Below are 11,685 nucleotides of genomic sequence, written 5' to 3' on the forward strand. Positions count from 1 at the left end.
GAAGATTAGCTGGTTAGACTCTTGGTGGCTTAGGTCATTTAAAGACTATTAGCACTTCCAATTGCACATGCACACTAACAAGGTAAAGTAGGTGTTAATTGTAAGGCCAATTAAGGATTTGAGTATTATTTAAATTAGATAATTTTCTCTACACCCCAATTGAAGAAATTTGAATTTAAGGAAAGAGCTACCTGCCTGAAATAAAATGCAAAACACAGAGTAAATGTGGATTGCCCTAAGCCTAGTAACCGGGTCTCTTCACCTAAGTCAAGTATTGAGATTCGCATCAAATGGTGGTGGGAAGGCCAGGATGCTCAGCAAAAAAAAAAAAAAAAAAAAAAAAAAAACAGTGTGAAAGCTACCTTAGTTCTTTGTTTAATCTGGGGTGTATAGAAAATTAATCGAACTAAGTTATGAAAAATGATACAATTGGCCTGTACAAGTTAATACTGAAATACTAAGTTAGTTATCACTTACACAAGTGCTATAAAACTTTAAGTGTACTCTAAGAAAGCTTCTAAGTAAACTGACTACCGATTCTAATTCGAAGCTCATTACTTAGTAATACTAGAAAACTTCTTGAATTTCGATCTTAAATTAATTTGCAAAGGAAGGATCTTTTTGAATTATGATCTTATTTTGGTACATTGCTAAGGGACTAGCAATGATTAAGTTGGGGGGTGTGATTTATGTCACAAATTGACATAAAAAGTATCAATTAATATCTAAATTATCTAATTTTATTAAGAAATTGATACTTGTTATTATATTTTTTAGAAGAAGAGATCATCAATAGAAAGAACAAGAAAAGAAGATTCCAACGGCGTAAATTTTATGCAAAACGGAGTTAAATTGATCCAGGAATTGAAGAATGAAGAAAGAAGACTCAATTGGGTCAAACCCGAGTCAAATCAGATCAAAATTGATCAAAAATCAACTGATTTGGTGATCTGATTAGCCGCCTGGTCCACAGCAACAGGCGCATGGATCATGGACCCATCGGCGCACTATAAACCCCCCTAACAACCCTCTAAAATCTCTTAGTCCCACATCTAAAGTTTTGAAAACCTTATAACCCCCAAATGCCTATAAAAAGCCCCCAAAGGCTCTTGTTTTATGTATTCTTCCTTCCGATCAAGCTTGTAACCCTAGATAGTGGGGTTTTTAGCTCTCTTCTCAAGCCTCGAGCTTTGAAGTTTTTGTAATAATTTTTTTTATATATATAAAATCTTATTTTTATGCAATTTCATCTCTTTACATTATGCAATTTATTTTTCTTGTAATTAGGATAGTTTAATTTATGTAATTTAATTTTATGCAATTAGGTTAGTTTAAATTATGCAGTTTAAATTTATGCAATTAGGATAGTTTAATTTATGAAATTAGGATAGTTTATTTTTCTGCATTTAAATTTTGCAAGTAGATTTAGATCATGTCTAGCTAAGCATCCCTTCTAGGGTTTGCGATGAAGCTAGATCATGAGTAGGGATTTTACATAGGGTTCTTTCTTTTTCTTAGGGTTTCTTTTTCTTCCTCTTTTGTCAAGAATTTTTGATGAACTACAGTTGGGTCAGAGTCTCTTCATAGTTCATGCTTGATTCAGTGCATAGGAGGAGAAAATCCTAAGGGATCCTAGTTACTACTCCCCTGTAAAGAATCTTGATGGGTTATCGTTGGGCCTTAGTCCCTTCATAATCTATGTTTGGGAAAGACAAGAGGAGTAGTCGTTAGGATCAATAAGAAAAATTCTAGGTAGAATTTTCTAATCTAGATCTAGTGGATTCAAAAACCCTAGATCCTTAGTCTTATTGTCTTTAGCAAACAACTTTCGACTTTCGATTTTTGTTAAAGCTCGCTTGAGCATAGATTTGAAAATTATTTTTAAATCAAGTCTCTGTGGGATCGATCCGTACTCACTGGTCGTGCTACTCTGCACACCGTGCGCTTGCGGTTTTATTTACAAATTTTAAGATTTGCACATCAGGAAGATATTAATATTTCATTACAGACGACCTATCTGGGCATGGGTGCGTCTGGCCTGAATTATTTGAAATGTTCAAATGATTCAATAATGAAAGATTGAAATAAATTGGATAAAGTGTTGAACTCTTTGATCAGATCGAGGAGGCGAATACTTATCCAATGAGTTTGTGACATATCTAGGAGAGAATTGGATTCTCTCTCAGTGGATTCTTTTTCAGAACAAAGTGTATCTGAAAGAAGAAGTTGAACTTTGTTAGACATGGTTCAATCCACAATAGGGTTCACTTCTCTGCCTGTTTCAAGATTGTGCTCTTGTGTGATTACCTGTTTTACTCTGAAAATATACTGAGTAAGTCTGTCGTGCAGATTCCATATGAGATATGGAACGGACATAGATCTAGACTCTCTCACCTTTGGGTTTGGAGTTGATCGGCCTATGCCAAAGGTTTGCATACAGATAAACTTGGTTCTTGGTCTAATAAGTGTTTTAGGGTTGCTAATTCTATTATGCTGAAAAACATAAGATGCTCATCAGCAGTAGGGCATTCCTTTTGAAAATGAGTTCTTTAGAGAAGGAACTAATGCCTATCAAGTTGAACTTGAAAGTTTGACTGGTAGAAAATGAACTGACATAATCTAGTAAACCTACAGAACCAGATTTGATTAGATCAAACTCGGAGCCCATTAAAGTAACACCTTTAAGGAGATCTGATAGAGTACCGCATTAGCTGGATAGACACTTCAATGTCTAGGTCTGGGACGGCGATCCTATTGAGCTCGATGAGATTAACAAGAATCCGATCACCTATAGGGATGCAATGCAGTGGTCTAACTCTGAGAAGTGGCTTGGAGCCATTAAATCCAAATTGAAGTCCATGAAAATCAATAGTGTATAGATACTAGATGATTCACCTGAAGGGATAAAACCCATTAGGTGTGAATGGATTTTTCAAAAGGATCAGAGTAGCACGGACAGGAAGGTGGAGACCTATAAAGCCCGTTTTTGCTATTATCCCAGAGTTGAAACATACATTTTGAACATATGTCTTTGTTATGAACAAAGAGAAACCCTGCATTTATAAGTGGACAAAATATTCTGTAGTGTTATTCCTTGTATTGTCTGTGGATGAAATTCTCTTAATCGGAAATGACATTCCAACATTGCAAAGAATAAAGGTTTGGGTGTCATCTAATTTTTTCATATTCAAGATTAGATATGGTATACTCACTAATGGTAGTGAGCAGATACCAGTCTGATCTAAGTAAGAACCATTGAAAGATTGTATAGACAATCCTTAAGTATTTGAAAAATACTAAAGTCCAGTGACTCAAATATGAAAATACTGACTTTAAACATGTGGATGTTTTGATTTCAGTCAGATCAAGATGACAACAAGAAAATATCGGATCATACCCTAATTGTAAGAGCAATTTGCTGAAAAGGTTCCAAGCAGAATACTTTAGTCTACTCAGTTAGTGATGTACAGTACATTGTAGCATATGATGCTACCATGTAAGCTGTGTAGTTACTGAGCTTCATTAGCAGGTTGGGAGTGGCACCCTCCACCATGGTCCAGTCCTATCGTAGCACTGGAGTCATAAATCTGGCTAAAGAACTGAAGAACCAGCATACTCTATATTGCTATCACTTTTGATTTTAGATCAGGATGACATCGATTTTTGAAAGATCGATGATAAAGGAGAACTTGACCGACCCATTTGCTGAGGCCTCAGAACTAAGAAGTTCTACGAACTCAAGTGGAAGATAAGATATTTGATATCATTCTGATTGGCTTTAGTACAAGTAGGAGTTGTTGAAAAATATATCCTAAAGTTAATCATCTAAGTGGTAGATGATTGAAATTAATATATAAATTATCTAATAATAATAGTTATTTGGCAGGTTCATCATAAAAGTTCTATCTTCCTTAAATGAACTCTTAAATTATGATGAAGTTCTTAGAATCACAATCAATCGATAAAGGAGGATTTATCGAATGGTTCTTAAATTATTCACGATCAAATGATAAGTTATTAACAAGAATGATAACTTATCAAGTGTAGGTCGCTGTATGCCATATGCGTTGGTTGTCCTCGTAACCAAGTGGTGTGGAGACACTGGTATGGTATACAGGTGAGATATAGGAGTACATCTGCATGGAACGTAACCAATGTAACACTCTACTATCAAGAGTAGTTAGCTAAAGCCAATGGATATAAATATCCCTCCGACCTAAGATCACCACGGTGATTTGCAAGCAACTCACTGTGCTTTGGTGCCGGACTGTCTATATTTTTAATATAGATTCGAAAGATTTTTGGATATAGTTAAGTACTTGTGAAGTCAGTGTGTGAGTCAAGATGGGATTGACCACTCCTGATTAACTTCAGGAAGAGAATGTCTCGCTGTGTTTCAATTTAGCAAAACCTAGGCCTGGGTAATCCTTGTGAGGAGTCACGAGATTTGCAAAATTTTGAGACACAATAGAGATGACTTATATGAGTGTTGACAGTATATTCGAAGTCGTCTTGAGAATTATTAATCAAAAGGATGAATGATACAGTAACCATGGGTCAGGGTTCTTAGAATGTTGCTTTGCATACATTCGACCTATCTGGACGTCGAGAACTATTGCTAGATGGTTACTTCGATTGATACAGAAATTGATTTCTGTGCTACCGGCTTAGGTTTGAACCTATAGGGTCACATACATAAGAGGTTGTAATCTAATCAGATGGTTAATCGATGATTGAGAATCGTTCTAAGGTTAAACGATCAATATGATTGATGTTTGACCTAATGCAAGCATTACAGGAGGATCGATTAGCAATTGGATTGCTAATTGGCTCAATTTGATTGAGCAATTGGGCTGAGATCAAGTCTAATTGAATTTGATTCAATTAGAATTAGTTTGAATTTAATTGGATTAAGTCTAATTAATTTATTGGATAAGCCAGTTGCAAGGGAGAACAAGTCCCTGTTCGACTAGGACTTGTATGCACCTAATTTCTAATTAAGTTAGGATTTAAATTAGAATTAAATATGATTTAATCTGATTTAATTAGACTTCTAGTTGGACTATGATCATCATTAATTAGGTTACAATTAATTTGGATTGGGTTCAAAGAACTTGACCTAGTCTACATAAGAATCCTAGTTAGACTAGGATTCCATCTCTTCTCTTGCGCCAACTAAGAAAGCCCACGCCCACTAATTAATTTTCAGATATTTTTTATATAATATCCACATCTAAGAAAAGTGATCTCACATAACTTATTCTAGAGTTTTGAATCAGATTTGATTTGGTTCAATATGGAAAGTGATTTGATTTATTATGGAAAGTGGTTTAGGTTTATTTTCTTTTTGAAAGAGTCCCTCTTCACAAGAACTCTTCTCTCCTCTCTTGCGCCAACTTCCTCCAAGCCTTTCCTTTCATTTTGTCACCCCTTTTATGCTTGATTTCATGCTCTCCACAAATTAGATAAGGGAAGGGGAGTCCAAGAGTTGGACGCCCCATGGACTCCTTGTTAGAGTAGGTCTTATGACCTAGTTTCCCTTATATAAAGTTGCCGCCCCATATGATAAATATAAGGAGTCTAAAATCTGTAGTTTTTTGATAGAAAAAGCAGAGAAGAAAGAGGATGACATGGGTGGTTTGAGGCGTCAATATCCTTGGAGGAGAGTCTTCAATCAAGAGATCAAAAGTTGATGTCTTGTAGAAACAAAAGGTAAGAGAAGATTATTTTCTTTTATTATTTTTTTTTCAGATTATTCTCTCTTTATTTTATATTTTTATGTATGAAAAATTTGAGAGAGAAAGAGGGATGGCATGGTGGATCTGTGCTCCAATGAGTTAGAGTATGGTGATCTAATTTTAGACATGATCTGATTATGTTCTGATGAGAGAAGAAGAAGAAAAAAAAAGGTCTTCTCTTAAGGTTTCTTTTAGAATCCTTCTTCTCCATAAATCATGAGATTTTTCTATGAGAAAAATTAGATATCATAAGATCTAAAAATTTAAAAAATATCTAGAGAAGAAGGTCTTCTCATGTCCTAGCATAGAGATGTTCTCAGGACATCAATCGTTGATGTACTGAAAGAGAAGATCTGTCTTCTCTTAGGACCTTTTTCTATTACATATAATTTCTAATTTTAGGGAGATCAAAAGATTTGACTTCTCTCTCATTCCTCCTTATATTCTTCATCTCATAGAATGTCCAAGAGATCCAAAGAATATTTTTTAGATTAATCATCCAGAGAGATCTGCAAGAAGCTAACACTTCGAGCGGATCTTCGTTCGACAAACCTCTGATTTTGTTGCAGCCTCATGTAGATCATCTGTAGAGGCCGGATGTGTGTGCTACTCTAAAGATAATAAAAAAATCAATCACAGAGTTTTCGATCCGCATGAAGGTAAGAGATCTGATCTCTTCTCTTATCTAGATGTGATCTAGGTTTTAGATCTAAAACTGTTTTAGATCTAGGATATTGATTTGATCAATATCAAAGCTTTTATTTTTTGATTTATAAATACAATATGACATGTTATAGGTCCTAATTATAGAGTTTAGTAATCTGATTACATGTATTTGTATATTAAATTATTTAATTTACATATTTTGCTGCGTTATATTTCAAAATTATTTTAAAATTCATGCATGAAATCCTGTACTTTTTTCAATAGTTCATTTTTTATGTCGAAAGCCTCCCTTTTTAAGATATCTGTCTCTTCAACAAGCTGATTGTCTCTCCTTTCAACTTTGACACATATTCTTTCAAATCTGAACTTTTTCCTTTATATCTTCTAATAATTCCAGATAATCTTCTCACCTTAGCTTTCAAATTTCTTACTTCATCTCTCTTTTCAAGAAGAGCTGCTTTGGCTTGATCTTTGATTTTTGGATCGATCTATGTGAAATAACCGCAATAGGACTCATTCCATAAAGAAAAATAATTATACACAAAGATTATAATCAAACAACTGACTCTATAGCTATAACATTGATCAAAGTTATCTGATAGTTTCAACAACCTCTGAATCTTCTTCTAAGATTATCATCGCTCCATAAAATTCATATTTTAGTTAAGAGACCGTACTTGCATTGCCCTACACCATCATTGCTTCCTGTTGAGTCTATTGTACGGTTTGGAGACTCACGCATTGATCTTCCAATATTTCTATAAGCCATCACTTTTCAAACGGACTTTGAATCAATGCCTTAATCACCGCTATCCAGTCATTGGATGAGAGAAGAGAAATAGGAACCAAAAATCCTAGAAGGATAAAAGGTAAAGAGAAAATCCTAATTGGAGGATGGATAAAAAATACGAAACATAGCTAGTCCACATCAATCGAGAGATGCCATATCATCAATATGTGCCACATCATCTCAACTTACACACCACATCATCTATCACATCATTTTCGTCATGATAATTAGATGGAAGTAACAGTCAGGAAGAAATTGAAACATCTTGAAAGTTGTAGGATCTAATTGCAATGAATACAAGTTTAGGATAAATATGAAACCTCCAAAAAGTTCAGGGTTTTTAAAGTAATTAAGCATTTTAAGTTTTTGCTAACCTAATCCTCCGATTTGGATTTGTATCAGTGGCAATTAAAACTATACTTCTTCACTGGCTGGTATGTCACAAACAATCCTCGGATATCCTATAGTGATGATATTTCCTTTTGGCCCCATATATATATATATATATATATATATATAGAGTTTTTCTCCACTCCTTTGGTGCAGTGGTTGTATCTCAGAAGCTAAGCTAGCTTCTGTCGTCTTGTTATCTAATAGAGCAAATTTGGTGTTGCAAAGAGTCGATAGAGATAGAAATGATAAGGGGAAAATGTCACGTCCTAAATCGAATGCATGACAGATGCTGCATACCTGCAGGATGGATCCTATAAGCATATAAAATTATAAATTAAATCATAAAATTTTCAAAACAACAACAACAATAACGACAATAACAACAATAATAATAATAATAATTTTTTAATTCTTTAAAATTAATTTAATAAAAATTTAATTAAATCAATTTTCATAGCAAATATATTTACGTAATGTTGGTGCAAAAATCCGCTTGCGTCGGAGAAGCTGGAGTCGAGGGAGTCGCGGTCGCCACCGGGACCTGCAAAGGAAGTCTAAACCGGAGGTGGGGTTGCTCCGGCAAGACCGTCCGACGCTCAAGTCAGTTCTGTACCTCAACAAGAATGGAGTGCTCGAACGAAGAATTTATCAGAGTTTTTAGGTAAAAATGAGAGCTTATCGAATAACGTATCTGGGGTTTCCCTTTTATAGACAGAGGGGGCAACAGATTGATAGCGACGTTCATAACTGTCTGGTAGTGGGTGGCCCACGATCAGGAGGAATTTATTGCGAGTAGTGGAGTGGCCCTCACTATAGCGCGCCAAGTGGAGTCTATCGTAGGGAGTGGAGCGGCGTCCGTTGTCGCGACTCATCGGAGGATGGGAGAATCGCGCAGTATCCGTTACAGAAGGTGGAGCAGGATCGTGCGCATCATAGCGGTCTGCCAGGGAATAGTGGAACCGCGCGAGATCCGTCGTAGAAGGTAGAGCAGAGTCGTGGCTGTTATAGCGGTCTGTCAGGGAATGATGGAGCTGCGTGGAATCCGCCGCAGGAAGTGGAGCAGGATCGCGGTGGTTGCTGTGTCGCGCCTGGGAGTGCAGATCCGTCGGCTGAAGTTCGGCAGCAATCGGAGCTGGCGATGGAGCCCGGCTCCCGTAGGAGTCCGGGCGAAGTCCCCCTTGCGGTTGAAGTCGTGGGCGGAGCCCGACTCCCATAGGAGCCCGGGCGGAGTCCCCTGTAATTAAAGTCAGGTGCAAAGTCCGGCTTCCGTAGGAGTTCGGACGGAGTCTTACCGGCAGTTGATGTTGGAGACGGAGCCCGGCTCCCGTAGGAGTCCGGGAGGAGTCCTCCTTGAGGTTGGAGTTGTGGGCGGAGCCCGGCTCCCGTAGGAGTCCGGGCGGAGTCCTCTCGGAGTTGAAGTTCTGGGCGGAGCCCGGCTCCCGTAGGAGTCCGGGCGGAGTCCTCCTGCAATTAAAGTCAGGTGCAAAGTCCGGCTCCCGTGGGAGTCCGGACGGAGCCTACCGGTAGTTGAAGTTGGCGATGGAGCCCGGCTCCCGTAGGAGTCCGGGCGAAGTCCTCCTTGAGGTTGGAGTTGTGGGCGGAGCCCGGCTCCCGTAGGAGTCCGGGCGGAGTCCTCTCGGAGTTGAAGTTGTGGGTGGAGCCCGGCTCCCGTAGGAGTCCGGGCGGAGTCCTCCTGCAATTAAAGTCAGGTGCAAAGTCCGGCTCCCGTGGGAGTCCGGACGGAGCTTACCGGCAGTTGAAGTTGGCGACGGAGCCCGGCTCCTGTAGGAGTCCGGGCGAAGTCCTCATTGCGGTTGAAGTCGTGGGCGGAGCCCGGCTCCCGTAGGAGTCCGGACGGAGTCCCCTGCAATTAAAGTCAGGTGCAAAGTCCGGCCCGTAGGAGTCCGGGCGGAGTCCTCCTTGAGGTTGGAGTTGTGGGCGGAGCCCGGCTCCTGTAGGAGTCCGGGCGGAGTCCTCTCGGAGTTGAAGTTGTGGGCGGAGCCCGGCTCCCGTAGGAGTCTGCGCGGAGTCCTCCTGCAATTAAAGTCAGGTGCAAAGTCCGGCTCCCGTGGGAGTCCGGACGGAGCCTACCGGCTGTTGAAGTTGGCGACGGAGCCCGGCTCCCGTAGGAGTCCGGGCGAAGTCCTCCTTGAGGTTGGAGTTGTGGGCGGAGCCCGGCTCCCGTAGGAGTCCGGGCGGAGTCCTCTCGGAGTTGAAGTTGTGGGCGGAGCCCGGCTCTCATAGGAGTCCGGGCGGAGTCCTCCTGCAATTAAAGTCAGGTGCAAAGTCCGGCTCCCGTGGGAGTCCGGACGGAGCTTACCGGTAGTTGAAGTTGGCGACGGAGCCCGGCTCCCGTAGGAATCTGGGCGAAGTCCTCCTTGCGGTTGAAGTCGTGGGCGGAGCCCGGCTCCCGTAGGAGTCCGGGCGGAGTCCCCTGCAATTAAAGTCAGGTGCAAAGTCCGGCTTCCGTAGGAGTCCGGACGGAGTCTTACCGGCAGTTGATGTTGGCGACGGAGCCCGGCTCCCGTAGGAGTCCGGGCGAAGTCCTCTCGGAGTTGAAGTTGTGGGCGGAGCCCGGCTCCCGTAGGAGTCTGGGCGGAGTCCTCCTGCAATTAAAGTCAGGTGCAAAGTCCGGCTCCCGTGGGAGTCCGGACGGAGCCTACCGGCTGTTGAAGTTGGCGACGGAGCCCGGCTCCCGTAGGAGTCCGGGCGAAGTCCTCCTTGAGGTTGGAGTTGTGGGCGGAGCCCGGCTCCCGATAGGAGTCTGGGCGGAGTCCTCTCGGAGTTGAAGTTGTGGGCGGAGCCCGGCTCTCGTAGGAGTCCGGGCGGAGTCCTCCTACAATTAAAGTCAGGTGCAAAGTCCGGCTCCCGTGGGAGTCCGGACGGAGCTTACCGGTAGTTGAAGTTGGCGACGGAGCCCGGCTCCCGTAGGAATCTGGGCGAAGTCCTCCTTGCGGTTGAAGTCGTGGGCGGAGCCCGGCTCCCGTAGGAGTCCGGGCGGAGTCCCCTGCAATTAAAGTCAGGTGCAAAGTCCGGCTTCCGTAGGAGTCCGGACGGAGTCTTACCGGCAGTTGATGTTGGCGACGGAGCCCGGCTCCCGTAGGAGTCCGGGTGAAGTCCTCTCGGAGTTGAAGTTGTGGGCGGAGCCCGGCTCCCGTAGGAGTCTGGGCGGAGTCCTCCTGCAATTAAAGTCAGGTGCAAAGTCCGGCTCCCGTGGGAGTCCGGACGGAGCCTACCGGCAGTTGAAGTTGGCGACGGAGCCCGGCTCCCGTAGGAGTCCGGGCGAAGTCCTCCTTGACGTTGGAGTTGTGGGCGGAGCCCGGTTCCCGTAGGAGTCCGGGCGGAGTCCTCTCGGAGTTGAAGTTGTGGGCAGAGCCCGGCTCCCGTAGGAGTCCGGGCGGAGTCCTCCTGCAATTAAAGTCAGGTGCAAAGTCCGGCTCCCGTGGGAGTCCGGATGGAGCTTACCGGCAGTTGAAGTTGGCGACGGAGCCCGGCTCCCGTAGGAGTCCGGGCGAAGTCCTCCTTGCGGTTGAAGTCGTGGGCGGAGCCCGGCTCCCGTCGGAGTCTGGGCGGAGTCCCCTGCAATTAAAGTCAGGTGCAAAGTCCGGCTTCCGTAGGAGTCCGGACGGAGTCTTACCGACAGTTGATGTTGGCGACGGAGCCCGGCTCCCGTAGGAGTCCGGGCGGAGTCCTCCTTGAGGTTGGAGTTGTGGGCGGAGCCCGGCTCCCGTAGGAGTCCGGGCGGAGTCCTCTCGGAGTTGAAGTTGTGGGCGGAGCCCGGCTCTCGTAGGAGTCTGGGCGGAGTCCTCCTGCAATTAAAGTCAGGTGCAAAGTCCGGCTCCCGTGGGAGTCCGGACGGAGCCTACCGGCAGTTGAAGTTGGCGACGGAGCTCGGCTCCCGTAGGAGTCCGGGCGAAGTCCTCCTTGAGGTTGGAGTTGTGGGCGGAGCCTGGCTCCCGTAGGAGTCCGGGCGGAGTCCTCTCGGAGTTGAAGTTGTGGGCGGAGCCCGGCTCTCGTAGGAGTCCGGGCGGAGTCCTCCTGCAATTAAAGTCAGGTGCAAAGTCCGGCTCCCGTGGGAGTCCGGACGGAGCTTACCGG

The sequence above is a fragment of the Elaeis guineensis genome, chromosome 5, assembly GCF_000442705.2.
Source record: "Elaeis guineensis isolate ETL-2024a chromosome 5, EG11, whole genome shotgun sequence".
Classification (NCBI taxonomy): domain Eukaryota; kingdom Viridiplantae; phylum Streptophyta; class Magnoliopsida; order Arecales; family Arecaceae; genus Elaeis; species Elaeis guineensis.